The sequence below is a fragment of the Gorilla gorilla genome, chromosome 14 (genome assembly GCF_029281585.2).
Source record: "Gorilla gorilla gorilla isolate KB3781 chromosome 14, NHGRI_mGorGor1-v2.1_pri, whole genome shotgun sequence".
Taxonomy (NCBI): Eukaryota; Metazoa; Chordata; class Mammalia; order Primates; family Hominidae; genus Gorilla; species Gorilla gorilla.
This window is the reverse complement of record NC_073238.2, coordinates 127,536,677-127,562,057: the sequence shown is the minus strand read 5'-3', so window position 1 is coordinate 127,562,057 and position 25,381 is coordinate 127,536,677. Positions and strand designations below refer to the sequence as shown.

Below are 25,381 nucleotides of genomic sequence, written 5' to 3'. Positions count from 1 at the left end.
CCGGTCACGGCCTCGGCGCGCCGGGCGGTGCAGGGGGCGGCCGCGGCCCCTCCGCGCTCATGCCCGGCCCGGCCGGCGAATGCTAGGTCCGCGGCCCCGCGCGTCGGCAGCTGCTCCACTGGCGGCAAGGCTGCTGCTCGGGGCCGCGCGCGCGCGCTCTGGCGCCTTCTCTCTCCCCGTCGGTCCGCCGGCTCGGTTGGGCTCGGCTGGAGCACCCCGGCCGCGGCGGAGCCTGCGCTCTGCTCCTCCCGAGTCTCCTCCTCCCCTGCCCGCCGCCCTCTGGAGCCTCCGGGCCCCGCCGGCTCCTGCCCCTGCTCCGGGCGCGCACGTCACCGGCGCAAGTGAGCATGCGCCCCGCGGCCGCAGCCCCCGCCGGCCCCGCGCCCACACCCGCGCTCGCACCCGCGCGCCAGCCCTGCCCCCTCGCGCCTCCGCCCGGGCCCCAGACCCTGGGGGCAGAGGGCAGAGGTCAGAGGCCGCGGGGAGGAACCCCCCCCTGTTGCTTCCGCCTCCCGGGGCGCAGGCGCTGGGCGCGGCGGGGAAGGGACTCGGCACTGGGGAAACCCGGAGTTTCAGCCAGGGTCCCAGGGCTTCCTTCCCGGGTTCCTGCCGGAAAACTTTTCTCCTCCGCCCGGAAGCCTCGATGGGGCAGTGAGATCGCGGGGCGAGGTGGGAGTGTGGGAGGGGGCCGCGGGGAGAGAGCGGGAGTCCGGCTGGGTGGGAGATCTCCTGAGCCGAAGCTGGGTCTCGCCCCAGCGTGGCGCCACCGACCCGCAGGCTTTTCCTGCTCTGCAGGTGGAGAGACACAGGGACGCTCCTCAGGTGGCTGCCCTGGGCTGCCAGCCTGTCAGTGGGAGGGGAGGGTGCAGACAAGAGGCCCCTGTTTCCGAAACCCCTCTGTCCCTCTGTCCCCAAAGCTGCGACAGCGGAAGACACTTAGGCGGCCTGAGGGGTTGGTGAACCACAGAGGAGCTCAGCTTCGCCTGGTCTCCAGCTGCCGGTGGCGTGTCCTTAATGCTGCTGGCTTTGAACTGGACTGAGAACTATTTACCACACAAACACCAGCATTTCAATCCCAGAGAATGCCTGTTTTCCCTAGGGTGACCTGGCCGGGGTAACAAACGCTTGTTCTCTAATTCCACGGTCAGCCTTGACTTAATTGAGGTACTTGGTTTCCAACTTCCTGTCTTGCTGCCACAGATAATCACTGATGAAACCAAACAGGCAACACCTTTTGGTGGCCTGTGGAGAACGCTGCCCCGTCTGGGTCTTAGGAATGCAACTGAATATGAATGTTCTCCCGAGTGCTTGTGGAAAAGAGATGGTGTTGGCCACTTTGTAGACGAAGAGAAATGAGTACTAGTGAACACTAATCATAGTGACTAAACAGTAAACGGCTCCCATTTGTTGTCGGCTAAAGCGCCGATTCTTCATTTTCCATCCCAGCCTGTCCTGCTCCGGCCTGCCCTGTGCTCAGGAGGCTGGCGGTCCCCCTCAGTGGATCTTCACCCACAGGGACACCTGCTGCAGACCGGGTAGGAGAGAGGCAGGGGCCCCCCCCCCTCTCCTTCCTGGCCTGGCCCCACACCCACCAGTGTTGGTTTCCCTCTGTGGCTACGATTCTTCCTGGGTGCCCTTTCCATTGCATAACTCCTCCAGGCTCTACGAACAGAACTTCTCCCCGCCCCCAAGCCTCTTAGGGTGAGACATGTTGTCGGTCTGCCATTGTTGCTGGTCCCTAAATAGCAGCACCCTTTGAAGGATCCTTGAACCATAACCGCACCGCAACAAACAGTCCTTCTTCAAACTCGCTTCCAAATCCCCTCCCAAGAACACCTTCAGTTTCCTGCAAGAACCCTGACTGCTGAAGCCGGATTTTGACTAAGCTTCTACCTTGTAAACTGTGACTGTGGGATTGAGGTCGAGGTGCAATCAGAGGTTGTATAAGGCACTAGATCAAGGCTGCCTGTCTGTCAGGAGTGTCTGCTTTATTCAGTAGTAAATGTGAATTGTTTTTCATTCTGTTGTGAATAGTCTTGGTTGCCAATGCAGCAGCCATGCCCTCTCTATCCTTGCTGGTTCAGGTATCCACTCTGTGTGGCTAAAGGTAAACTCTGTCTCTTGAGAAAATCTTGGTAACTCCATTTCTCTTTCCAACGATTGGCTTCAAACAAGCTCAAGTCAATGAGTCCCAACAGGAAGCCTGCTGGGGGTTGTCTGGCAAAGGTTTTCTCACTCCTACAGGAACATAAAGAGGAAATGCTCCTTTTTCCCTGGTGGATGTTGCATCCCTGTCTGGATGCAATGCCTGGTGCTCCGCAGCCCTTTGCACTTACAAGAGAAGGTGGCCGGAAGAGCATCTTCACCCTGGGGTGGCCGCCTGGGAAGATGAGAAGAGCAGGAGTCCTTGGTGGCACAACCAGGCAATTCACCAAAATCCTGCTGCCCTCACCTGGAATTTCCTGCTGTGAGAGACGTCTCCATTTAAACCACATGAGCTGGATTTTCTGTTTCTAACACATGTCAGCATCTTCATGGTAAATCTAAGAAAAAAAAATCAGGACTATTAAAAAACAAAGTCCAACTCACCCTGTGCTATGGTCTGAAAGTGTCCTCCCAGATTCACACGTGGAAACCTAATCCCAAATACCTGATCCCTAATCCCAAATATTAAGAGGTGGGGGCCTTGGGAGGTGGTTAGGAATGGGATTAGTGCCCTTTAAAACTGAGGTTTTTGGGAGCCTGCTTGCCCTTTCTGCCATATGAAGATGCTTAGAAGAGGCCTTCTATGAAGCAGAGAACTTTTCTCAGATGCCAGATCTGCTGGGACCTTGATCTTGGATTTCTCAGCCTTCAGAACTGTGGGAAGCAAACTTCTGTGTGTATGAATAGCCATCTAAAGGATTTTGTTACAGCAGCCTGAGCAGACTAAGACACCCTGTGAGTCAGTTATTTTTGGCTGTGTCACGAGTGACCGCCAGTGCAGGAGCTGAAACGGCAGTGAGTGAGTTACCATTTCTCAGGACCCTGCGGAATTGGTGCGATGGTGCTTCTGCTTCACCTGTTGTTGGCTGGGATTGTCCTGCAGCTGCATTCTTCTGGGGGCTCAGCTGGGGCTGGAAGTTTCCTGTGGTCTAGTCACACAGCTGGGGTCTCAGCTGGGGCGATAAAACACTGGGGGCAGGCCGGCCTTGCTATCTCTCTCTCTGGCTTCTCATCATTCAGTGGTCTAGCCTGAGTTTTTTACATGGCAGCTCAGGAGGGTCAATGTGGACGCTATACAGCCTGTAAGGCCCGGGTTTGGAAGTCCAAGAATATGACTTCTACCATGTTCTACTGGTGAATATAAATTCCAAGGCCAGCCTAGATTCAAGGGATAAGAACATAGAGTTCACTCCTTGATGGGAGGATCCCATGTACAGACAGGGATCCTTATGAGGGATTATGAGAACTCCTCCTAATCCTTATGAGGGATTATCATACAGAGAATTTATGGGGGATTATCTTTGGAAATAATCTGCCGTAGACTGAATAAACGATAATGTAATGTGTTGGTGCCCCTCACAGTGCATTCAAAAGTGAAACGACTGCCAGAACTCCAGGGCCTGCAAGTTTCTCCTTCACATCTAAGCAGAAGGAGAGACTTCACAGTGATGTGCCAGCTAAGTCACGTGCCCACTCCTGCCCAGTCTGTCACGCAAGTAGCAGAGTCCCTGAGATGATTGGCTTAGGCCCGAGGTCAGTGCACATCACCAAACTAGTAAGTGTCCAAGGGGAATGAAATTGTCTTCGCCTCAAGTAACCAGGACCTACCCCTGACCCACTGCGAGCACAGCTGCTTCACAGTGCTGGAGGGATGGGATGCATGAGGAGGAGGCAACAGCTAGGAGGCCAACCCCAAGACTTGAAATTGTGGGTTTGCAAATGGGTGCTTCAGGTGACACCCTGGCCACACCCTCACCTACACACAGACTCATAAACACCTATCCTGCATTCCTCCCTCCACCTTTCTTTCCAAAGAAATCTTGGATTCATTGGCCCCTAAGTGAAAAAAACTGGGGGGAAATAAGGGAGTGGGGGCAAAAAAATGAGGTCTTCCTGTAAAGACAGTTCAGAAGAATTGTTGCACCGAGACCTGAAATGACAAACCCAAAGCCAGAGCCAACTGCTGTAGACACAGAACCAGGAAGTGTGAATTATTAATGAGTGTCATTTTGGTGCTAGAAAGAGCTATTACCTGAGGGTAGTGACTCAAGCTGGGCCTCCGAGGGCAAACAGCCTTGCTCCTCCAAGTTACTGGCCCATGCCGTGCACACGTGTCTTCAGTCGCTGTCCCCACAGGTCCAGAATTACCTAGGTGACCATCTCCCCAGGGATTGGTCCTAAAGTTCTTTTTTTTTTTTTTTTTCCTTTGAGACAGGGTCTTGCTCCGTCTCCCAGGCTGGAGTGCAATGGTGTGATCCAGGCTCATCACAACCTCTGACCCCCAGGTTCAAGTGATTTTACTGCCTCAGCCTCCCCAGTAGCTGGGATTACAGGCACCCACACCACACCTGGCTAATTTTTGTATTTTTGGTAGAGATGGGGTTTCGCCATGTTGCCCAGGCTGGTCTTGAACTCCTGACCTCAGGTGATCCACCTGCCTTGGCCTCCCAAAGTGCTGGGATTACAGGTGTGAGCCACTGCACCCAGCCCCTAGAGTTCTTCAATGGCAGAAACGTCACTTTCTGCCCCTCCACAGGCCATTCTCTAACCTCCCTGGTCCCTTGGTCTGGAATCTTCTGCCCCACCCCATGTTTGGCCCCCTCTTAGTCATTCTCAGATGCCATCTCTCCCTATACCTGCCTGGGTTCCGGCTCGGTTATCATTAATCACTCCCCCACTTAGCATTCCTAATGGCACCACTTAGTAAAGCTTAGTTATTTTTCCACAGCAGTATTTCTCAACCCCGGTTACAGATTAAACTCACTTAGGGAATTTTTTTTTAACCAATAGCACTTCCCCAGGCTGGGCGTGGTGGCTCACGCCTGTACTTCCAGCACTTTGAGAAGCCAAGGTGAGACGATTAGGCAACATAGCAAGACCCCATCTCTACAAAAAAACACAAAAAAATAAAATTAGGTGGGCATGGTGGCCCACACCTGTAGTCCCAGCTACTCAGGAAGCTGAGGTAGGAGGATTGCTTGAGCCCGGGAGGTTGAGGCTGCAATGAGTTCTGATCATGCCACTGCACTGCAGCCTGGGTGACAGAGTGAGACTGTCTCAAATAATAATACTAATAAAATAGCACTTCCCAGGCAGTTTTTCTCCAGACACTTTGACTCAGTTGGTTTGGAGTGGGGTCCAAGCTTTTGTAAAAGCTCCCAGTGTAGCAGGTTTCTGACTCGTTCATCTCAATGTCTGTCTCCCACCTGAACGTGAACCTGTTGGATGATCAGTTATCATCAGTTATCAACCCTTCTCTCCTCAGGCATAGCGTGGCGCTCAGCAGATGCTGAAAGAATTAGTTAAACTGCTATTGTAGCTGATAAGCATTAACAAAATGAAGAGCATAAGGCGTGAGCACTCGCAGAGTGAAAAGTGCCTCGTGCAAGGCCGTCCATCCCGCATGATTCCTGTCACCGGGAAGGAGAGCTGTGGACAGTGAGGTCCTGCTCAAACACCCCCTGAGATCATCTGCCATGCTCTGCCAGGCCATTTGTCCTGGAACGTGACGTAGAACATTGTCTCCTGTTCCGGGAAAGGGCCACATAGACAACATGGCCCTCGAACGCCGAAGGAGCTGAGAAACCAAAGAATAAGCCAGACCAATGAAATCTGTCAGTAAAGGGTGTTTTATTGGGGGAACTTACAGACAGAAGCATGGTCTTGGGTGGCTAGAGGACAGGCAGGTCTCTGCCCCTGTCACCCCAGACCCAGGGCTTCTGTGCCGTAGGGAAGAGGTATAAGTGCTCCTTGCAAGACAACTAAAGGCAGCCCTTCAGAACGGGCAAGAGTGGTAGATGCGTCATGGCCCATAATTTGTGTGATCACATCAAGGCTGACATGTTCATACACTAGGGACAGGAAATCACATAGGAATTGGGAGGCGCTCAGGGGACTGGCGCCGGTCTGAATTCAGCATGGTGGATCAGCACCCAAGAGGAGTCACTACTGACTGGCCCCACATCTTCCTGTGCCCAGGAGGAGTTTGCGGGGCAGGGCCTCTGATTATTTTTGAAAATCTAGTTTAATTTGGTCATTACATTGGTGTCAAAACGGAATAAGTTAAATTTCATTGTACTTCTTAATAAAAAAATTTGAATGGCATGAGTGCCAATCTCAAAGCATAACAACATTTAATCTTCCAGACAATGCCGGTGTGAGCTCCGCTGAGAAAACTTTCACGGCATCTGGGGATTCCTGTGAGCTCCACTGTGAAAACTTTCACCGCATCCTGGGATTCCTGGACATGCCTGGGTTTAGTTGTCAGGGGATCTCATATTTGTTACTTTCACACCCATCCTGAGACACCATGAGTTTTTGAATTCTGCACCTTTGAGACTTTCGTCTCCTCTGTCACTTGAAGTCTTTTTCTTCTTAAAGTTTCTTCCTTCAGGTGTTCAGATGCAGGTCAGGAGCGAGACTGGATAAGCTGTGGTCTCCAGGTCTTTTCTCCTCGACAATGAGCGATCATTGGCTCCGTTTCACACCTAACAGTGGGTAATCATGCAAAGTGGTTGCTTGTCCCAAAGCGAGCCTAATCAGGATTAATTTTGCTTCTCAATGTCCCATTTGCTTTTTATTTATCAGTGAGAATACAGGAAAGGAAAGTATGCTAAGAATTCTTTTCTTATTTATTTTGTACACTCCCTTCTCCTTTGTTTTATTTCTCTAAAGGATCAATGATTTTAATTCCAGTTTTCTTCCAGAAAAAAACAACTAAGTTCTGTAGTGCTTAAAATTACCAATAAAGTAATGAAAGCAATTTGTTGGAATCATCTGTCTGAACAGTAACTTTAATATAGACTATTATAGCTCCTCTCTAACAGAGTAAAGATGATAGGGTATCTGAAATAAGAGGTGGATGATAATTAGAAATTTAGCATTATTCAAAGTAATTCGTACTTTGCTCAAGCAAGTTGCTTGGATATTACATAACATCACTTTAATGAATGTTCAATTTATAAAAACCAAACTTTTTACTTTTAAAGGTAAAACTAAACTGTTTACTTTCTACAAAACTGAAAACTCACCCCTTTGCTTTTTTTTTTTTTTTTTTTTTTTGAGAGAGTCTTGCTCTGTTCCCAGTATGGGGTGCAATGACGCGATCTCGGCTCACTGCAATCTCTGCCTCCCAGGTTCAAGCAATTTTCCTGCCTCGGCCTCCCGAGTAGCTGGGATTACAGGCACCCACCACCACACCTGGCTAATTTTTGTATTTTTAGTAGAGACAGGGTTTCACCGTGTTGGCCAGGCTGGTCTTGAATTCCTGACCTCGTGATCCACGTGCCTCGGCCTCCCAAAGTGCTGGGATTACAGCTGTGAGCCACCGCGCCTGGCCACCCCTTTACTTTTTTAAACAGAAAGATAAAATGGTTTCCCTTAAAATATTTTTCATCTATTGTAACTTGTAAGAATACTTAAATATTCTTAGATAACTGAAAATTATCTCAGTCTACTCAAAAAGCCAAAAAAGTATGAAAAAAAATGTAATGGTTTTGAATATATGCTGCTAAGTGAAGCCAGACTCAAGGGGCAAATATTGTAAGATTACACTGATATGAGATCCCCAGAGATATAAAATCCATAGAGACAGAAAGTATAATAGAATGGGGCTTGACAGGGGCTGGGGTAAGGGAGGATTGGACAGTAAGTATTTAATAGGCACAGAGTTTCAGTTTGGGATGATGTAAAAGTCATGGAATGGATGGTGGTGCTTGTACAACAATGTGAGTGTCTAATACTTCATGCCACTGAACTGTGCACTTAAAATGGTTAAAATGGCAAATTGTGTGTTATGTTTATTTTACCAAATTAAAAAAAAAAAAAACAAAAAATGCTGTTTTCAGAACCAGAGAGAACCTTTTTTTTTTTGAGACGGAGTCTTGCTGTGTTGCCCAGGCTGGGGTGCAGTGGCACAATCTGAGCTCACTGCAAGCTCCGTCTCCCAGGTTCACGCCATTCTCCTGCCTCAGCCTCCTGAGTAGCTGGGACTACAGGCGCCCGCCACCATGCCCGGCTCATTTTTTGTATTTTTAGTAGAGACGGGTTTCACTGTGTTAGCCGGGATGGTCTCGATCTCCTGACCTCGTGATCCACCTGCCTTGGCCTCCCAAAGTGCTAGGATTACAGGCGTGAGCCACTGCGCCCGGCCCAGAGATGACTTTTTATGTTAATGTTCAATTATTCTGAGTTCCACTTCAGAAGACAGAGCTCAAGAAGAAAGACTCCCAAAACCAGTCAGGAGTTCAAGACCAGCCTGATCAACATAGTGAAACCCCATCTATACTAAAAGTACACATATATATATTTTTTAGCCGGGTGTGGTGGCATGTGCCTGTAATCCCAGCTACTCAGGAGGCTAAGGCATGAGAATCGCTTTGAACCTGAGAGGCAGAGGTTGCAGTGAGCCGAGATTGCCCCACTGCACTCCAGCCTGGACGACAGAGTGAGACTCTGTCTCAAAAAAACAACAACAACAACAACAGCCAGTCACAGTAGCTCACATCTGAAATCCCAGCACTTTGCAAGGCCGAGGCAGGCAGATCACTTGAACCCAGGAATTCGAAACCAGCCTAGGCAGCATAGGAAGACCGTGGTCTCTACAAAAAATAAAAAATTAGGTGGGCGTGGTGGCTCACACCTGTGGCACCAGCCAGGAAGCAGGCTGAAGTGGGAGGATCACCTGAGCCTGGAAGGTTGAGGCTGCAGTGAGCTGTGATCACGCCACTACACTCCAGCCTGGGCCACAGAGCAAGACCCTGTCTCAAAACAACCACAAAAACAAAACAACATCAACGAGACCGATTTCTGCCTTAGTAACACACGTGAAGAAAAACTCTGATGCCGCCGTAGTTGTGTTGGCAGCCCACAACCTCACCACGTTGAATGTCGTGATACAGGCTGCACCGGTACATGCTTCAGCTTGGATAACTTTAAGGAGGAGACGGAAGCTGGCGCTGGAGACCTGGCCATGTGCCAGGAATCTCACACCCACCTTTGTGCACTTCTGTAAAAGGATGGCAACACGAGTGGTGGGCTCCACTGCTCCAGTTTTTCTGATGAGGAAACCTAAGTCCAAAATCCCACTGCTTGAAGACAGTGAAGACAGGAATCACCCCTGGGCCAGCTGGATCCTAAGGCCACCACAGGCTTGTGGCTGGATCACCTGTCCCCTAATCACGGCCATTCCCAGCCCGGTCCCTGCGGTCCGCTGGGCTGACCCACCTCAGGACAGCTGGGACCCACAGTGGGTGTTGTTGGTCTATGGCACACACCTGCTTCTCCCTCACTCCCCCACTTCCCTCCAAGGCCCATCTTGCTAAGATGGAACAAGAGGGAATTGAGAACATCAGCTGTGCACTCAGGGGAGGGCCCATTGCATCCTGCAGCAATGCCTCAGCCTGCCGAGGCCCCTGCTTGCCTGTCTGTAAACTGGGCACAATCATGCCACCTACTTCTTGGATCCACAGAAAAAGACTTTGCCTGAGGCCGGGCACTAGGGGCCACCTTCCCCAAGCGCACTCCTCTCACCCGTCCTGCTGGGTCTCCCTGGCTTTCCCCACCTTGTCCACGGAAGGCCCTGGCCCAGGTCCATATCTTCCTTCAGGTCCAGGGCGGGACACTCTCCTGCCCTGCTGCCCTCCTGTGGATGTGGAAAGCAGGATGGCAGTGGCTCCCGGCCTGGGTCCCAGGGCCCTGCATTTCCCCACCACTCAATGACTCCTGACGCCCACGAGCACTGGTCTTGCCTCCAGGGCACCTCTCCTGTGACCCTGGCCCACCCACCCTTTGCTGCAGTGAGCAGGGCAGATGCAGGAGGGGAGGAGGGCATCGCCCACCCCTGCTGTTCCTCCACACTTGGCAGCATCAGTCTGGCAAAAACGGAGAGAGGTTTAAGCAGGTCCGGGAGAGAGGCCTCCCCTTCCACGTGTCTCCGCCCTTGCCTTTTATTAAGCACTGCCGCGGCTCTCCATCCAGTGGAAGGTGTTGAGAGGCAGGGCTGGGTTGAGAAGTGCATGGACTGAGGACAAACGGGCTTGGGCTTGGTCCCACCTGAGATGCTGGCACCCTGTGGGAGAGGGGAGCCCGGCACCCACCTCACTGCCTTCAAGCATGAAACAGGAGTGATGGGCCTGGCCCAGGGTGATGAGGAGAGCCAGAAGGGCCGAGGCTCTGGAAGGTAAAGGGCTCTGTGGCACGTTTCCCCAGCTGGAGGGAAGATGGTCTGGTGGGTGTGGTTAGTATCAGGGGGCAGAGAGACCCCAGCTGAATGACAGAATCTGTATAAAGTGGCCGGCAGGCTGCCCAATGCACAGTCTGCTCAGCGAGGGTTTTTCCTTTCTGCTTGGTCCCCCAAATCGGATGTACAGAACCCGTATTCTCCTGGTCGCTGTAGTCCAGCGGCAGGTTCCTGATAGCTCACACCCCTGCTGAGGTTCCGCACAGTTTTCAAATTGCAGCCACAGCTCGGAGCCCTCCCCAGCCCCTACCTGGCAGCTGTAACTGCTTCTGTCTCCCTGAGGCACTCCTGTGACCTTTATAGGTCAGGCAACCTTGTGGCTGGTCCCATGACGCAGCCCGAGCTCGGATCAGCGGCTCATCACGGGATTCATCACAGGGGCCTCCCTCCAGACCTGCCAGGTCCATCTTCAGGTAAGAGGCCCAGGCACGTGTATCATTCAGAGGCTGACACCCTGGGTAAGAGTCTCTGCATTGAGCAACGCAGAGCCTCACCTCCGGTGAGTTCATCCTAACAAGGTCCCAGGATGCACGGATATTCAGGACCACCTGGAGATGGGCCTCAAACCTTGGTTCAGCTCTCACATCACTAGAGGCTGCTGCAGGAGGCTCCCGTCTTCTTTGTAGGTAATATTTCAATGGGTCAGAAACAGCCTTCTGATTGGGAATGGAAGAAGAAAGGCATCGAATGGTTGTTTTTCTTCTGTGTAATTCTACAAGGGTACACCAAGAGTTTATTTTCTGTATTACAATGAAACTTTGTAAAAACTTTACCTCTCCCTCTCCCTCTCCCCGGTCTCCCTCTCCCCCGTCTCCCTCTCCCCCGTCTCCCTCTCCCCCGTCTCCCTCTCCCCCGTCTCCGTTTCCCTGTCCCCCGTCTCCGTCTCCCTCTCCCTCTCCCTCCACGGTCTCCCTCTGATGCCGAGCCGAGGCTGGACTGTACTGCCGCCATCTTGGCTCACTGCAACCTCCCTGCCTGATTCTCCTGCCTCAGCCTGCTGAGTGCCTGCGATTACAGGCGCGCGCCGCCACGCCTGACTGGTTTTTGTATTTGTTGGTGGAGACGGGGTTTCGCCGTGTTGGCTGGGCTGGTCTCCAGCTCCTGACCGCGAGTGATCTGCTGCCTCGGCCTCCCGAGGTGCCGGGATTGCAGACGGAGTCTCGTTCACTCAGTGCTCAATGGTGCCCAGGCTGGAGTGCAGTGGCCTGATCTCGGCTCGCTACAACCTCCACCTCCCAGCCGCCTGCCTTGGCCTCCCAAAGTGCCGAGATTGCAGCCTCTGCCCGGCCGCCACCCCGCCTGGGAAGTGAGGAGCGTCTCTGCCTGGCTGCCCAGCGTCTGGGATGTGAGGAGCGTCTCAGCCGGGCCGCCCATCGTCTGGGATGTGGGGAGTGCCTCTGCCCGGCCGTGACCCCGTCTGGGAACTGAGGAGTGTCTCTGCCCCACCGCCACCCCGTCTGGGAGGTGAGGAGCTCCTCCGCCCGGCAGCCACCCCGTCCGGGAAGTGAGGAGCGTCTCCGCCCGGCAGCCACCCCGTCCGGGAGGGAGGTGGGGGGCCCCTCTGCCCGGCCGCCGCGTCTGGGAAGTGAGGAGCGTCTCCGCCCGGCAGCCACCCTGTCCAGGAGGTGGGGCGCAGCCCCCGCCCAGCCAGCCGCCCCGTCCGGGAGGTGAGGGGCACCTCTGCCCGGCCGCCGCGTCTGGGAAGTGAGGAGCCCCTCTGCCCGGCCGCCACCCCATCTGGGAGGTGTACGCAACAGCTCATTGAGAACGGGCCATGATGACGATGGCAGTTTTGTCGAATAGAAAAGGGGGAAACGTGGGGAAAAGAAAGAGAGATCAGATTGTTACTGTGTCTGTGTAGAAAGAAGTAGACATAGGAAACTCCATTTTGTTCTGTACTAAGAAAAATTCTTCTGCCTTGGGATGCTGTTAATCTATAACCTTACCCCCAACCCTGTGCTCTCTGAAACATGTGCTGTGTCCACTCAGGGGTAAATGGATTTAGGGCGGTGCAAGATGTGCTTTGTTAAACAGATGCTTGAAGGCAGCATGCTCGTTAAGAGCCATCACCACTCCCTAATCTCAAGTACCCAAGGACACAAACACTCTGCCTAGGAAAACCAGAGACCCTTGTTCACATGTTTATCTGCTGACCTTCCCTCCACTATTGTCCTGTAACCCTGCCAAATCCCCCTCTCCGAGAAACACCCAAGAATGATCAATAAATACTAAAAAATAAAAATAAAAATAAAAATTAAAATTAAAAAAAAACTTTATTTTAATTTTAGCCAAATAAATGCTTTTTTTTTTTTTTGGAGTTGGAGTCTTGCTCTGTCGCTCAGGCTGGAATGCAGTGGCGTGATCTTGACTCACTGCAACCTCTGCTTCCCGGGTTTAAGTGATTCTCCTGCCTCAGCCTCTAGAGTAGCTGGGATTACAGGCATGTGCCACCACACCCAGCTAATTTTTATATTTTTAGTAGAGACAGGGTTTCACCATGTTGTCAGGCTGGTCTCGAACTCCTGACCTCAGGTGATCCACACGCCTCGGGCTCTCAAAGTGCTGAGATTACAGGCATGAGCCAGTGCGCCTGGCTGCATTTGCATAGTTTTAAAAGAAAATGGTGCTACCCGGCCTGTAAGAATAACCCGATGTCCTTGTCATCACCTACTCCAGAGCCCCCTGCAGAGACAATCACTCATAGCTCTTTGCTCCTCTACCTTTATTGTGTCCAGATTTCCAAATTATGTGCTTATAGCACGATTTTGAAAATTTCAACAGCACCAGTTACATAGGAAGATAAATATTTAGCTCATTCGTGCTCCTACCTCTACCTCTCTCTACTGCACGTGTCCCCACAGAGGCCACACCGGTCTCCATTCAATCTCTGCCTGTGATGGTAACAAGATTACATGATCATAGCTGCATGTCGGTGCATGTGCTACAAGCCGCCCCTGTGTTGTTCATGCATTTTCACTGCATCTTCTTTCTTATACCACCTTTTTTCCTTGAAGATAATCATTGCCTCCATCTTTCATTTTCTTAGGTTTCTTTTTTTTCTTTTTTTTTGAGACAGAGTCTCACTTTGTTGTCTAGGCTGGAGTGCAGTGGCACAATCTCAGCTCACAGCAACCTCCACCTCCCTGGTTCAAACGATTCTCCTGCCTCAGCCTCCCAAGTAACTGGGATTACAGGGGCCCGCCACCATGCCTGGTTAATTTTTGTATTTTTAGTAGAGATGGGGTTTCACCATGTTGGCCAGGCTGGTCTCGAACTCCTAACCTCAAGTGATCCCCCTGCCTCGGCCTCCCAAAGTGCTGGGATTACATGTGTGAGCCACTGTGCTCGGCCTCATGTTCTTAGTTTTCTGTATAGTTTCTACTAGTTCACAGCCATACGCCCGTATTTGTCAGTGCAATTTGACTTTTTTTCTGCAGACATCCCTCCTGTCACCCTTTGGCATCCTGCTGCAATCTGACGGTGACTTTCTAAACTTGCTGCATACTTCTATACTCCGGTCACAGCCATACACTCGTATTTGTCAGTGCCATTCTATTTTTTTCTGGAGGCATCCCTCGTGTCACCCTTTGGCATCCTGCTGCAATCTGACGGTGACTTTCTAAACTTGCTGCGTACTTCTATACTCCGGTCACAGCCATACACTCATATTTGTCAGTGCCATTTTATTTTTTTCTGGAGACATCCCTCCTGTCACCCTTTGGCATCCTGCTGCAATCTGACGGTGACTTTCTAAACTTGCTGCATAGTTCTATACTCCGGTCACAGCCATACACTCATATTTGTCAGTGCCATTTTATTTTTTTCTGGAGACATCCCTCCTGTCACCCTTTGGCATCCTGCTGCAATCTGACGGTGACTTTCTAAACTTGCTGCATATTTCTATACTCCGGTCACAGCCATACACTCGTATTTTACAGTACCATTCTATTTTTTTCTGGAGACATCCCTCCTGTCACCCTTTGGCATCCTGCTGCAATCTGACGGTGACTTTCTAAACTTGCTGCGTACTTCTATACTCCGGTCACAGCCATACACTCGTATTTGTCAGTGCCATTCTATTTTTTTCTGGAGACATCCCTCCTGTCACCCTTTGGCATCCTGCTGCAATCGACAGTGACTTTGTAAACTTACTGCGGACTTCTATACTCCGGTCACAGCCATACACTCGTATTTGTCAGTGCCATTCTATTTTTTTCTGGAGACATCCCTCCTGTCACCCTTTGGCATCCTGCTGCAATCTGACGGTGACTTTCTAAACTTGCTGCGTACTTCTATACTCCGGTCACAGCCAGAGACTCGTATTTGTCAGTGCCATTCTATTTTTTTCTGGAGACATCCCTCCTGTCACCCTTTGGCATCCTGCTGCAATCGATGGTGAGTTTCTAAACTTACTGCGGACTTCTATACTCTGGCTACACTTCACAGGTATCAGGAATTCCCTCCACTTCTCTCATAAGCCCTTATTTTCTGCATTCCATGATGTCTTCCTCCTTGATTTATCAGTTTAATTTAGTGGACTGTATTCTCTAGTAGCTTCCTGGGAAAGGGTGCATGAAACATCAACAGTTAAAATATTTTTCTGACCTTATAGTGATGGATAATTTGGGTGGATATGTTAGTCACAGGTAGGAAATACTTGTCTTCAAAATGTTCAAAGTGAAACGTGGTGGTGGCATAGTGTTTAATCTTTCTAAATCCCAAAATTAAAACAGAACAAGTAGATAGCAAAACCAAAAACCTATGAATCACATTGACAACAAAATTAGATAACAAAGCATCCCCGTGAAGCTTTGCATTGGGGGTGTGAGTACAAGTGGGTGTGTGAGGAGATGTTGTGAGGGAGTCTTCAGAAGGACTAGACTTTGCATTTTACTAAATACAAGACTTTAAGAAAGCAAAACGCAGTATGAAAATTTCTTAAAATGATGTTTTACACAGAGAATTTCACTTTAACTAAAAGAACTTGTTTCAAATAGCAAGTAGATTAAGTTTAAACCAGTGCCTTTCCACTATAAATCATTTTCTGAAAGTTTTCTCCTGTTCTTCAATCTGAAATATAAAGGAAGGGAGGCTTGCCAGTTCTGGATAGAAATGCTCAATCTCTGGACTAGCTTAGCAGGAGGTAGTAAAATTATAGTGCTTGGGTTAGTGTGACATCTCACATGAAAAGCAAATGCCTGGAGAATCTCTGCACCATGGAGGCTACGGTGGGGAGTGCTTTCTTCAATCTACTTTCAGAAGCTGTAAGAAATGAGCTTTAGAGCAAACATCGTCAGCCAGAACCCAACACCCGGAGCAAACCCTACTGCAGTCTGTGCACCTGATGCGCCTTCAGGCTTTGAAGATAAAAATAAAAAGTCTTTTACCTCCTGTCCGATAAAATCAAACAATTAAAATGTCATTGAGTTCCATGTGCCCACTTTGAAATATTATTAATAATAATAACAGCATTTGCATTCATTTCTATCTTCAAGGGCTTTCCTAAACACCAATTTTTTCCAGCTCTTCAAGGGGAGCATCTGCTGAACAGGACGGGTGGAGTGATGGGAAGCAGGAGCAGGCCTGCGATCGCGGTGAGTACATCACATTGCGTGATAGGGAATGGGGAGTGTCTGTGGGAGACTGGCCAGAGGTCGTGTCTTTCACAGATGTAAGTGCGAGAGGGATTCTGGATGTGCTCTCAGTTTCGCAAGGCTCTTAATGAACTTCTTTGTCACCTGTTTGGGCTCTGATTTTCCATTGTTCAGAATTCCATATAAATTACAATGGAAAAATAAAAAAAATTAACTCTTGTTGTTGTTGTTATTCCTGAGGACTTGGAACTGTGACTGATGCGAGGCTGGTGAGGCCGTGTGAGCCGGGGTCAGCGGCGGCCAGGGCTGAGAACCTCTTGCCACTCCGTGAGCCCTAGCATGACAGGATGCCCCACCTTTCCCTTAAGCTTGCCTTTCTCCGCCTCCCTCCCTCCCCCCTTCCTTTCCTCCCACCTGCTCCCACCTCTCCCTGTCTGCCCATTTTCCTCCATTTATTGGCACTGGATGCCCACACCCAGGACACACTAGGAAGCTGCTGAGGGTGAGCAGGCCTCGTGACAATGTCATCAGATCAGCGTTTGCTTTAGAGGCAGGTGGGGAAGAAGAGGTACAAGATGTTTGTCTTGATCTCTGCTGTATGAGAATCGATACCACCAAGACTTCCTCAGCAGAAAGAAAATGTCAATAGCTTTGTGGCTTTCGGGCCCAAATGAGTATTAAGTGGCTGCTTATTTTTAAGGCTCATTTTTAAGGGACCATTTTTAAACCCTGTTGTTTGCTATAATACAATTATAAAATAATTTTACTTTTGTAAGCTTTACTGTAAAGAATCTGATCCTATTACCCAACTTAGGGTATATTGACTAGATTTGGTTGCTTTTTATAGCATGAAATACAAACTTCTCCAACTGGTCGTCACAGTCTATCATAATGTGGCCAACCTCTACATATTTACCCAGATTTCCTTCCTTTCTCAGCATTGCTGTCTCATCCCCCTGGAACACCTTCCTTCCGTGCTGGGCAAACTGCATCCACCCTGTAGACTCCGTGCTGCAGTGCTCCCCTTGTTCCTGAGCCGCTTCTGTCTCTGGGACTTCGGGAGGCACAGTTCTGATAGGGCTCACAATGTTCCCACCCCATGCTCGGGGGCTCCGTGCAGTCCCCTCTCCTTGGTGGGAATGGAGGCTGATGTTTCTACCCTGATCAGGCTACATTCTCTTGTAAATATGAAGGAATTCTGCAGTGGAATTAAGATCCCTAATCAGTCAATTTTGAGCTAGTCAAAGGGAAGGTTATCTTGGGTGGACCTGGATAAAAGATAGGGAAAGTTAGAGCGATTCGAGGCGGCAGAGATGTGCTCCTGTTGGCCTTGAGGGAGGAAACTGCCATGCTTTGTGGCGAGCCACATGAGAGGGAGCAGAGGGGCCTCTAGGAACTGAGAGCAGTTCCCAGCAGGCAGCAGCAGGAAACAGGGGCCTCAATCCCACAAGCACAAGGACCTGGATGCTGCCAACAGCCAGTAAGCTTGAAGGTGACCTTGACCTTCGGATGAGCACCTGGCCCCAGCAGCACCTTGACTTCAGCCTCGTGAGGCCCCGATCAGAGGACCCAGCTGGTCACATGCAGACTCTTGACCCATGGAAACGAAGAGTGAGAAACGTGTGTGGTTTTAAGCACCTAAACCTGGGATCATTTGCTATACAGCAAGAAGATACTAATACAGGGGCCGGGCGCGGTGACTCATGCCTGTAATCCCAGCACTTTGGGAGGCCAAGGCGGGGAAGATCACCTGAGCTCAGAAGTTTGAGACTAGCCTGCGCAACATGGTGAACCCCATTTGTACTAAAAATAGAAAAATTAGTTGGGCATGGTGGCAGGTGCCTGTAATCCCAGCTACTCCAGAGGCTGAGACAGGAGAATAGCTTGAACCCGGCAGGTGGAGGTTGCAGTGAGTCGAGATTGCGCCACTGCACTCCAGCCTGAGTGACAGAGCAAGACTCTGTCTCAAAAAAGAAGAAAGAAGAAGGAAGGAAGGAAGGAAACTCCATCTCAAAAAGGAGAAAGAAAGAAAAAAGCAAGAAAGAAAGAAGGAAAGAAAGTCCATCTCAAAAAGGAGAAAGAAAGAAAAAGAGAAAGAGAGAAAGGAAAGAGAGAGAAAGAAAGAAAAAGAAAGAAAAAGAAACTCCATCTCAAAAAGGAGAAAGAAAGAGAGAGAAAGGAAAGAAAGGGAGAAAGAAAGAAAGAAAGAAAGAAAGAAAGAGACTCCATCTCAAAAGAAAAAAAAAGAGAAAGAAACAGAGAGGTATCCTGTGGCACATGGTGTGGCCTTCTCTGCTAGAGAGAGGGCTAGAACTGTAATTCTCTGATGCTATGATGGCCTCTTGCACTGCTTTTGTGAATTCCTTCGGTGGAGGGACGTTCACATTGCCACCGTTTTTTGCAAAGCCCCACCCTGACAGTCATCCCTGTTGCAGGTGTGAGCCCCCCAGGCTGTGGGGCACTGGGACACGTCTTTTGGTGTCTTCCATGCCCTCCCTGTTCACCCCAGCTGCTCCCCTGACACGTCAACTGTGTATCACGTTCCCTCTGCCTGTGGAGGCTGGACTCAGCTTCCTCCTCTTGGTGGGGCCTGCTGGGGGATGTGGGATGGTTTCTGGGCTTCCATTTTTCCCAGCAGGCACCCATGCCTGCCTCTACAGCCTTGCTCTCCCTCCTGGAGGTGCCACTGTGCATGGCCTCAGATGGAGGATCGTTCCAACAGCCACTCGCCCCTTACTGCTTCAGGTGAGCGGCTTTCCCTCACGCACCCCTTCTTCGGCACCTGATACGGGAGGGGACCATTTGGTGTGGAACGGGCAAGGTATGGTCTTTGACTACAAGGAATGTGAGGAGAGAGGCTCCTCTTTCTGTTCCCTGGGACAGCCAGTGTGTGGTGTTGGACCAAAGTGCACGGATGTTATTCTTGGACCAGGGACCCAAAGGAATGTTTGCAGCTCAGACTCAGCCAGACTTGCCTGCAGCTCCGGCCCCTCCATCTCTCTCGGTAATTTTCGGAGCCATTTCTAATCCTGGCTTTCTGGCCTCCTTCAATTCTGTGAGCTCCTGTATCCTTTCAGTTAATTCCCTCTGACTCTTAGATAGCATGATTTGGCCGGGCGCAGTAGCTCACACCTGTAATCCCAGCACTTTGGGAGGCCAAGATGGGCAGATCACCTGAGGTCAGGAGTTTGAGACCAGCCTGGCCAACAAGATGAAACCCCATCTCTACTAAAAATACAAAAATCAGCTGGCGTGGTGGCAGGCGCCTGTAATCCCAGCTACTGGGGAGGTTGAGGCAGGAGAATCGTTTGAACCCAGGAGGCGGAGGTTGCAGTGAGCCAAGATTGCACCACTGCACTCCAGCGTGGGCGACAGAGTGAGACTCCGTCTCCATCAAAAAAAAAAAAAAAAAAAAAAAAAGCAATAGCATGATTTGTTTCAGTTGCTTATAACTGGGACCCCGATGGATTCAGCTCTCCAGTGATAATATATAACAGCCACCGCCACGTGTGTCTCATAAACATCTGTAGCATCCCTTGTGCACATAACGACTTGGACACGGGTCAGTGCCGCAGACCCGAGCCACACTGCTGGGGCTCAAGCACTGGGTTTGCACGTACCAGCTGTGAGGCATGGGAAAGCTAGAGGAGCCCGCGGCCCCTTGTCTGTGAAACAGGGACAATGACAGTCCTCGCCTCATTGGATGACGGTGGGATTGCATGAATTCATATACACAATGCTCTCGGAACTGTGTCAGAGGAGTGTTTGCTGTTATTTCTTCCTATTCTGTTTGACTATGGAAAATGATATTTTATTATTTCTCCAACTAAATTTTAAGAGGTTCTTTATTTTCATTCCCTCCAGTGCACCAAGCCTGGGCGGGGAGTACATGGTTCTGCACAGGTATCGGGGTCTGTGGCCTTGGTACCTCCCCAGCCAGAAGATCACATGCACCCCCGGATCTCACAGCCTCTTCAGGAGCGAGCCCCGGACAGCACTGTCAACAAGACGGGTGCTCTGTGGTTTCCCTGTTTTCTGTCAGAGAATGTTCTGGTTTCTGATGACTCCAACCTGCATGCAGATTACATCCCAGCAGGGAGTTGACGGCAACTGGAATCGTGCCAGCTTCACTTCCTACTGTGACCCGACAACGCTTGGCCTGCCCTCTAACCCTCTCCACTCCAAGGTCGTCTCTCAGCCTCAGTGGAGCAATCACGGCTTCTCCTCACAGCACAGGGCAACCTGGACCCGGTCTTGCGGCTCTCCTATCTGATCTGGGAACGAGGACTGTTAATCTATTAAGACTACGTTCAGGGGGCTGGGTGCAGTGGCTCACTCCTGTGATCCCAGCACTTTGGGAGGCCGAGGCGGGTGGATCACCTAAGGTCAGGAGTTCGAGACCAGCCTGGCCAACATGGTGAAACCCTGTATCTACCAAAAATACAAAATGAGCTGGGCATGGTGGTGCGTGCCTGTAATCTCAGCTACTTGGGAGGCTGAGGCAGGAGAATCGCTTGAACCCATGAAGCGGAGGTTGCAGTGAGCCTAGATCGTGCCACTACACTCCAGCCTGGGTGACAGAGCGAGACTCTGTCTCAAAAAAAAAAAAAAAAAGAAAAAACTTGGCAATGACAGCACGAGGGCCTTCTCTGACAGGAGCCTGGAAGGAGAGTGAATTACCCAAGAAATGCAGCAGAGGCCGGTGTAGAACAAGGGCACCCAGGCAGGAGCCAGGGTGACCCCATCCACTCTCATGTCACTGGGAGCTGGGACAGTGGTGGCGCTGTCTTCAAAGCAAGGTGAGCTGGACGGAGGCTGGGATCCTCAGGACTTCCAGCCTGGGCTGCTGGCCTTTGCACTGTCTGTATGAGCGTGGATTTCATGTTCTTCTCTTAGTTTGGTCACATTGTTTTGAGTCATGTCACTCTCACCTGAAACTACAGTTAATAATAAACTGACCTGTTCTCCACACCCAAACCGGTAACTTAGACTGCGTGAAATGGATTGTGTTTTCTGATCTCTCCTGTCATACAACTCGTATGGGCTGCAGACAAACGTGAATACATTATTAACAAACCAGCAGACTGCGTAGGGGAGAGCACAGATGGCTGCATATGTTAAGAGCTGGAGGCATTAATTATGCAGCATCCTCATCTTCTGGGGCTCACTCACATAATGACAGTACAAGTGTTTTTCCTGGTAAATTTACTGACATTCTGTAAGTAAAGTAAAGCTTCAGTGAGGATTTCTTAAATTCGAACCAATTTAACAAAATAAATACAACAAGTGAGGATTTTCTTTAAGGTTCTATTAAATGTTTTAATAAGCTTCCTTTTGGAAGGGGCCAATTAAATTAATTAATTACACCATGACATTAAAAAAAACCTGATAATAGTTCTGGCCAAGTAGAATTTTACTTTCTTTTTTTTTTTTTTTTTTTGACACGGAGTCTCACTCTGTCACCCAAGCTGCAGTGCAATGGCACGGTCTCCGGTTCAAGAGATTCTCCTGCCTCAGCCTCCTGAGTAGTTGGGATTACAGGAACCCACCACCACACCTGGCTAATTTTTGTATTTTTAGTAGAGATGGGGTTTCGCCATGTTAGTCAGGCTGGTATCGAACTCCTGGCCTCAGGTAATTGGCCTGCCTCAGCCTCCCAAAGTGCTGGGATTACAGGTGTGAGCCACCATGCCTGGCCTAGAATTTTACTTGGATAAAAATATAAAATGATCAAAGGGAAGTATCCTATCGAGTATATGGAAATATTAAAAGATTAATAACAGAGGGATCATAAACCAAATAAATAAGTTTAAGTGGCTAAGTTTGATGTACTTTATAAAGGTATAGAGAAGACACTGAAAAACATGGAAACTTCCTTTTCATAGATTGTGTGGTATACAATAACGACGGGCGAGGCATTGGCGAGTAACAACTTGAGTTCGTTTGTCTCTTCATCTGTCCCTTCTCACATCTTCTCACTCAACCCTGCCAGGCTCATCCCCTGTCCTGTGTGTGCCAGGCACAGCTCTTGGCCGAGTAAGGACGATGCAGGCCGGTGAGGGAGCCCCACCGTGGCCCCTGATCTTACAAAGGAGCCTGCGGCAACCCCCTGAGTTAGATGCTGGGGAAAAGTGACGGAGCCTCCTACGTGTGGCAGAGGCTTGAGACCCAGCCAGGAAGCGCTGGGAAGCCAATCCCCAGGAGAGTGACATCGGAACCGAGTTCTTAAAGAATTCATTGGGTTAATTACAGGTTAATTAGGGGAAGAGGAGAGGGACTGGATTTGTGAATTATTTATGTTCCGTAAGGAAGAATGACAGGGAAAACAGTGGCAACAACTTACATCTCTACATACCTGTTGGTTATGAGTGCAGACTGTTGGGTTTTTCCCTATTAATAAAATAAAATCAGTAAATATTTCACTAGATGTTTTGTGATAGACTTGGATTAAATGAAAAGTTAATGGGTTCTGATTTGTGTAAAATTAACCAATAGCTTTAGACCCCAATCATGAACTGGGGCTAACCCGGCTCAAAAAGAACAAGGAAAAGGTGGCATGCTTTCTCTTTTGATTTAGAAATCTCTGAATTTGCTGATAATGTGTATTACTCCTCTAAAAACATCTTCCAATATTAAATTTTATTTAAAAGTTACGTAACTTTTTTTTTTTTTTGAGACAGAATCTCACTCTGTCGCCCAGACTGGAGTGCAGTGGTGTGATCTCGGCTCACTGCAACCTCTGCCTCCCAGGTTCAAGTGATTCTCCTGCCTCAGCCTCCCAGGTAGCTGGGATTACGGGTGTTATGCACCACCATGCTGGACTAATTTTTGTATTTTTAGTAGAGACAGGGTTTTGCCATGTTGGCTGGGCTGATCTCAAACTCCTGACCTCAGGTGATCTGCCTCGGCCTCCCAAAGTGCTGGGATTACAGGTGTGAGCCACTGCACCTGGCCAAAGGTTGCATAAAATTTTAAGCATGTAAAAAATTAGAGGAAAAGTTCATCCATCATTATCAGCTCCTGGCCAACCCTGCTCCACTTCTACTGCGCCCACCCTGCCTCGGTCTGCACTGTTCTCATGAAATTTCAGACAGAGATAATTTCATTTCTTCATTTCCAGCATGGAGACCTTGCCTTTCTTTCTCTCTTTCTGTCTTTTGTTCTCTTCTTATTCTGTACTAACTGTTTTATCTAGAGCCTCCATTACAACATTAAATAGAAACAGGAGAGCAGACCTCCTCCTTCTGCTCCTGAGCTACAGGGAAAGCGTTCAGATTCTTGTCTATAACTGTGGCTTGTCTGTAGATGCCCCTTGCCGGGCTGAGGAAGTTCTCTTCTATTCCCAGTTTTCTAGGCGCTTTATTCTGAAGGGGTGTTGGATTTTCTCAAATGCTCTTTCTGTGCCTATTGAGATGACTACATGGTTTTTGTCCCGTACTCTTTGGAAGTGTTGTGTTACGTTGATTTTCGCGTATTGAACTGCCCTTGCATTCTTGAGATAAATCCCACTCGGCTGTGTTGTATAATGTTTTTTCGATGTTGCTGGATTGGGTTTGCCAGTATTTTTTTGAGGATTTTGCACTGATATTCAATGAGGATATTGGCCTGTAGTTTTCTCTTCCTTTGATCACAAGTCAGTCTGATTTTGGTGTTAGGATGATACTGATCTCACTGGATGAGTTAGAATGTGTTTCTTCCTCTTCTATTTTTCTTTCTTTCTTTCTTTTTGAAAGAATTTGTGAAGGTTGGTATTCTTCTTCTTCAAATGTTTGGTAGAATTTACAAGTTAAGCCATGTGGGCCTGGGCTTTTCTTTGCAGAAAAGTTTTAATTACTAATTAAACCTCTGTTTGTTCTTAGTCTACTTGATTTTCCATTTCTTTTTGAGTCTCTTTTAGCAGTTTCTGTTTTTCTAGGAACTGGCTCATTTTACCTAAGTTATCTAACTTGCTGGCAGAGAGGTCCATCTTCTGTTACTTCTGTTGTGTCCACAAAGTGAATGAAAAGATGGCCTCGTGCTTTCTGAGATGAGCCTCCTCTGTTCTCCATCACTGTGGTCTGGGCTTTCCTTTCCTTTGCTCTTAGTGTCTCTATCCTGCTTGATTTGCTTCTGATCTCAGCACTCTCCCCCCCAGAACAGAGCTCTGGACAGCTCTGGACATACACACATCCTCACGCACTCCCACACACACACACATAGACACAGACACATCCTTACACACTCACACACGGACACAGACACATTCTCACGCACTCCCACACACACACGGACACAGACATATCCTTACACACTCACACACGACACAGACACATCCTTACACACTCCCACACACTCACATGGACACACATATCCTTATGCACTCCCACATACTCACACATGGACACACACATCCTTACACTCCCACACACTCACATGCACACACACATCCTTACACACTCCCACACACTCACATGGACACACATATCCTTACGCACTCCCACACACTCACAATGGACACACACATCCTTACACACACACACTCATGAGTGCACTTGCACACAGGCCTGCATTCACTCACACACTTCCTCTCGCACCCACATACACAAGCTGCCTTGCTTTACTCAGCTGTCAGAGCTTTACTGAATCTGGAGAAGGAAACAGCAAGATAGAAAGGGGGTTGAGCCCAGTTTTCTCAGCAATTTCAAAGGGCAGGGAGACCACAGATGATACCTGGGTTACATCTGCCACAGGGAAGAACTGGAACATCGAATGGTGGGCATACGGGGAAAACTTACTTGGTAAAAGCTGAAAACTTATTTGGTAAAGGCTGAAAAAGAAACTATGTGGGACTTGTAATTATATTTTTAAGGATAAAGCACAACCCTTTTATTAGTGCCGTGATACTTGCTTCATCTGACCAGGACAGCTGGTAAACTGCAAACATCAGGAAGAAACATTAAACCTGGGAAGAAAGAATTGAGAAACATTCCTTCTCTTAACTCAGCAGTAGACACTGGAGGAGAATCACAGGGGGAGCCTGTGATGCAGAAGCCACCAGAAAAGCACCTGCTGCAGCAGAGGCAGGCTTGGCGAGGCTTCCAGAAGCGCTGAGCGCAGAGCACGGCCCCGTGCGGGAAAGGGAGCAGCCTGCAACTCAGCTCAACCTGGAGGGAGGTGGTGCACGTGCAGCTCTGCCAACGATGCAGCTTCACCAAGTTCCTGCAGGCCAAGGATGTGCAGGGTGGGGAGCACATCCGTGTTCACGTAAGCAGCACGCCCCTGACGACGCCCCAGCTGCGAGTGGCCAGAATGCATGCAGAACCACACCTGGCCGTTCCATGTGGGATGGAACTTCGCTCAGCCT

At 49.5% G+C, this 25,381-nt stretch overlaps 1 long non-coding RNA gene across 1 annotated transcript in view; it reads right to left on the bottom strand.

Annotated features, from left to right (window-relative positions):
* Positions 1–5,789: 5,789 nt before the first annotated feature.
* The window catches only part of LOC134757025 (uncharacterized), a 37,332-nt gene continuing 17,740 nt past the window's right edge, over positions 5,790–25,381 (bottom strand). The window contains exons 2-3 of the long non-coding RNA XR_010130634.1: positions 10,695–11,156; positions 5,790–7,050 (exon numbers count right to left, since the gene is read on the bottom strand). This is a non-coding gene — a long non-coding RNA (uncharacterized lncRNA). The remainder of the gene's footprint in view (positions 7,051–10,694; positions 11,157–25,381) is intronic.